The sequence below is a fragment of the Diaphorina citri genome, unplaced genomic scaffold (assembly GCF_000475195.1).
Source record: "Diaphorina citri unplaced genomic scaffold, Diaci psyllid genome assembly version 1.1 scaffold10815, whole genome shotgun sequence".
NCBI lineage: Eukaryota > Metazoa > Arthropoda > Insecta > Hemiptera > Psyllidae > Diaphorina > Diaphorina citri.
Genome location: NW_007388189.1, coordinates 7,911 through 12,771, shown reverse-complemented (window position 1 = coordinate 12,771; position 4,861 = coordinate 7,911). Strand labels below are relative to the sequence as shown.

The window sequence follows — 4,861 nt, the reverse complement described above, 5'->3', positions numbered from 1 at the left end:
TTACCTGCTGGTAAGAGGTTCTCGTTAATGACTTGACTGTAGAGTAGATGTACCTTTAAGACAAACCGCCGATAACTCTTATTTCAGAGAAAGTGAAAAACCCCCACGACTTCTACATTCAGAGCCGCCATGTTTCTATTATAATGACGGTAATATTTTTCCTTATTTCCCTCTATTATTCATATTTCATATATTTACTGCTATGAATCTTTCTCTCCCTCCGTTTCTCCTATTCATTAAACTCCATGCTTAGCTTTCACATTATTCTCCTTTAGTAGAACAGCAAGGAATACGGTAGTTGTGGTTGAATGCAGTTTGAGTTACTATGTGTTTGGAGTTGACGGAGCCAATGATTTACGTAGGATTCATTAGCAGATATACAACTGATAAACAAACCAATCATTGCCCGATCAACTTGATCAGATACCAAAATTCAGTGCGTGCCTATTGCGTAGGACTTGCTTGACCGGGTCAAAATCCCGGCAGACTTTACATACTATGCAGATATGTATCTCAACATTACCTGTAGAGGTGTAATCAACTCCTGTTGGACCAAGTAATTTACACATGTACCTAGATACAGCAACCCCTAACTGATATAGCACGAGCATATACATAGTCTGTTCTGCTGGTGGTGGTTTTCTAAAAGTTCCAAATACACCACGAACCCGCATTTCCACGCGAGCACACAACAGAGCAGATAATTAGGTAGATATGTGGAAACTCTCCCCACTTTAAGCCAAGGTAATCCAGAAGGAAGACCCAAAAACCCAATCAGAAGGAAGGGCCAGAGCTGTAGAACCCATCCAGAAAAAAAGCCCAAAACTGTAGAGCGTACTCAGAAAAAGGCTTCTGGGCCGGAGGGACCAAAATTTAAAGAGGAACCGTATTAACCTACAAAACCATTTACATAATCGGATACGATGTACCTATCTTTAAAATGAAGCAACGTTGAGAGTTATTTTATTTTTACAAAATTATAAATTACCTATGTAATTTATTATATACCTATGTAATTTATTATAAAATAATAGAAAGTAAAAAAAGTGTTAGGGCACGGGCCCAAATGTGTCCACCTCCCTCTTACCTCATAAACCACCTGTCTCTCGTCATAATCCAGCACCGACCGCCTATGTTGTGACGTAAAGAAGGCCAGGGGTTTCTTATTCCGATCCTCCATGACTAGAATCTCCGTCAGGACGATCACACAGAATATAACGAAGAACAAGATGACGATGATGAAGCTCAGGTTTTTGCGCTCACGGTTGCGCTTCTCCCGTTTGCTCAACAGATCGCGCCCGTGTCGGGCCGCCATCTTGGACCGGAGCCGCGCAATGCCGGAGCCTGGCCGGACAAGGCCGGTTATGGAGAGATTTGAACGTCAAAAGCCGTTATTTTTCCGTTATAGAGCTAAGTCCATTTTTACTGTCCTCTCCAAGAGTACGTACAACCTACATTACACGGATTCGAGTGTTCAACTCTGAAATATCACCATTTCAGCAATGGATGAGTAACTTTTTCAAGATTTCATGTCATCTCGAACTGTGATGATCTTGTAGACGAAATAAAACTAAAAAGGACTTTCACTTTTTCTTTTGAACAAAAAAATTATAGACGTACATTATATATAATTTCTAATTTTCTACCCATTGGGGAAAATCTCCGTCTAGGTTCTAGGTTTTAGGACAGCAGCACGTTACATAACTCTCTCCAGAAACCAGATTTTACTGGAAATAACACACAAATGCCGCACTCAGGACATGGAGTTTTCTTGTAGGTGCGGGTCTGAGTCTAAGGTCAGACTCTCTGAATTGGACTTTTTCAGAGACGTAAGGATGTTTATCAATTTGAACATTTTTAATTTTTGACCGGATGGCAAATTCCATGACTTTTCCAGGTTTTCTTTAAATTTTCACGATTTTCCATGACTCTTTTTGGTCGATTTTCAGATTCCATGACTTTTCCAGTTTTTCCAGGTCGCGTATAAACCCTGTCTATGCTCTCCGCTCCACTCTGTTTTAGGCCTTAGGAGGGGGAAATTATTACCTAATATTAAAAGAAGCAACAAATGTATATATAAAAGCGTTCAATTTACACAACAGATAAAATTATAGAATAAAAACCAATATAACACAGCCCCGGGGGCTGATTCCACGAAACGGCTTTGCATTTTACAAAAGGTTGCGCTTTGCACATGTTCTCACGATTTGTCAAAAGCTCAATCAAGCATATACGAGATTCAGCCCAGTTAGCTTGGAGGGTAAGGGTACCGCTTCTGCCTTGTAAACGCTAGGTCGCGGGTTTGATGTCCGCCCGGAGCGGATTTTATCCTCCACAGATAATGTTCGTTCTCGGAACGGCTGACTTTCGCCTATCCTGTCTCCCTTTTCTCTTCAATTTCGGGACGATAAGACCTCCATACATGCAGTTCCCTCTATCAAACATTTTTTTTTAAACTTTGAAAGCGGGATACCATGTCAAGTACTAAATCATAAATAATTCTTCCTATTCTTAATATTAAACTTTTAATATCTACGTACGTCCAACATTAAATCATGTGCAAAGTGCAAATTGCAAAGTCGACTCCTGGAAGAGCCCCTAGGCTCTACATCCCACAACATTATGGAAGCCTCTCCACTTAAAATCATTTATTTTTACAAAGCCGAGTCCCCAACACTCATATAATAGAGAGTTTTTGCACCGCTAAGTTACGTGACGATAATTGAAACGTAAGTTGACCAAAACGCGTTTCTGCACATACGCAAAGACGAGTTTTCGTCAAACAACGTTCAAGAGTTTAACTAACAGGACACTAATTTTAGTTGCAAAACTCTCTAATATGTTGGTCATAGTATGTGTATGGACAATAACATATGAGTTGGTGAGTTGTGATCAATTGACAATTTTGTTAATAAATACACCGAATAGATACGTGTAAAGATAACTTTCTACGCATGAGCAGAAACCAAAACTCAGTTTCGTAATGTTTTTACTTTCCTTATCCTCTAATAAGGAAAGTATTTGGATGTGAATCTACAATAGAAAAACTCTACCAATCCCACAAAATAAAAAAGGTAAAGAACGATTGAGTATCTGTGTAATGTGTATGTGTTGGAGAGAAAAATAATAATAAAAAAACGATAACATAAAAACGAATATCTCGAGAACGTGTGAAATAAAAATAAACCATTTTAAATGAAGCTATATAAAAAATTAAAATTGTAAAATAATTAAAAGAATATAGAGTTAAGTTTACAAGGGCTCTTATTCAAGAAGACCTAATCCTGTTTAGGCCCTTCTGAGTAAAACAGCTTTTCTAACACAGAATTTGTTGAAAATCAGCTCTAAAAAGAATCATGTTGATATCTTCATTATTCATCAAGATACCTACACGAGTTTCTGACAAATCCTCCCAATACTTTTCATTGGAAAATGGAAATCAAAATCTTTCAAAGCTGTTTTACTCAGAACTCAATTTTCGTCTTCGGTCCCTCTTGAATCAAATCCCTTCAACTAACAAACCATCAAATATTGCATTTGTCAAATATGTAGTTTGGTAAAAATAATAATTGAATTTAATAAATGCAAATAATAATAAGAACGAACGGTACAAATTAACAAGGGTGTAAGTGGAACACCGAAGTTAAACAACGTCTGGCGTGGTGTAAAATGAGCTGGGAAAGGAAATTATTTGATATAAACTAAAGAGAGATGGGTTAAAAATGTTGAAATCTTCGTTTTTGCTTTCCTTATCCTATACCTATAGGAAGGAAAGTAATGTACTTTTTTAGGTAGGTTTCGGTACTCACAGAAAACCACAGAGTAAAGAAATTTTCTACTAGGTACCATTTTATTTTATTTACTTATTTATTTTTTGTCTCAAGCAAATCTTTTTTACATTTTATAAATTAGTCATTTGAACGTACGGATTATGGAATGAGTATTTACTTAAGTGGCTAGAGCTCTACTTTCTTTAGCATTTAGAGTATTTAGACAGATTTAGAACATAGAAGGGACTCTATCACTCTATTTAGAACGTACATATTATGTATGTAGGATCTTATCCTGAAGTATTGCTACGTGGAAAAATCTAATTCCGCTGACTCTTATACCAAGTACACACCAGCAACATTTTTATCAGAAGCATTTTGTTTCACAACAATCCAGAAATGTTTTTGCAACAATCCAGCATCTTTTTTACTCTCCAGACTTAGTTCTGAAACATTTTTGTCCAGTGTGTAATAGGTTTTATCTCAAAAGTTGCTTAACATTCGAATTGTTTCACACTGTTGCGCAACAAATGTTTCCGGTGTGTGTAAAAAAGTGTTGAAAAATGTATCCTTAGCTAGTAAATAAATTAATTAAAAATGGGTAACGTTGACGAGGTAAGTTTATTTAGTTAGTTTAAGTTTGTAAGTTTCGGTTGGATATCTTTCTCTCAATGTACTATTAAACTCTCAATGTGGGTATAAAATCCTAGACCTGAGAGAGGATCGACTTCACACTCGATATGTAGTAAACCCTCTTGTGAACGTAACCGTATGTCTAGGACTGAGGGATATTGGGTGTACCTCAACTTCTCTCTCAATGTACAAAATCCTAGACTGCAGTTAGCTGAACTCCATAAGTGACTTTTCTCATCAAGTAAGACGTATTGAGTGAGTCAAAAATGTCTTAGTTATACTCTACACACTTTCTTCGGTTAAGGGGGAGTGCTTTGCCTTGCTTACCCGGAAGAAGTTCCGGAGGAATAGTAGTGTCAACTTAGAGACAAATTTCTGCTGTGTCTCCCAGTTATAAAATACACATTATAGATGTACTGGTATACAAGTCGGACATAGGCAAAATTGGATCTGGGATC

At 37.2% G+C, this 4,861-nt stretch overlaps 1 long non-coding RNA gene across 2 annotated transcripts in view; it reads left to right on the top strand.

The window, feature by feature from the left end:
- The first annotated feature begins 1,762 nt into the window (after positions 1-1,762).
- Positions 1,763-4,861, top strand: part of LOC113472943 — a 10,364-nt gene continuing 7,265 nt past the window's right edge. For both annotated transcript variants that reach the window (XR_003395062.1, XR_003395061.1), the window contains exon 1: positions 1,763-1,976. This is a non-coding gene — a long non-coding RNA (uncharacterized LOC113472943). The remainder of the gene's footprint in view (positions 1,977-4,861) is intronic.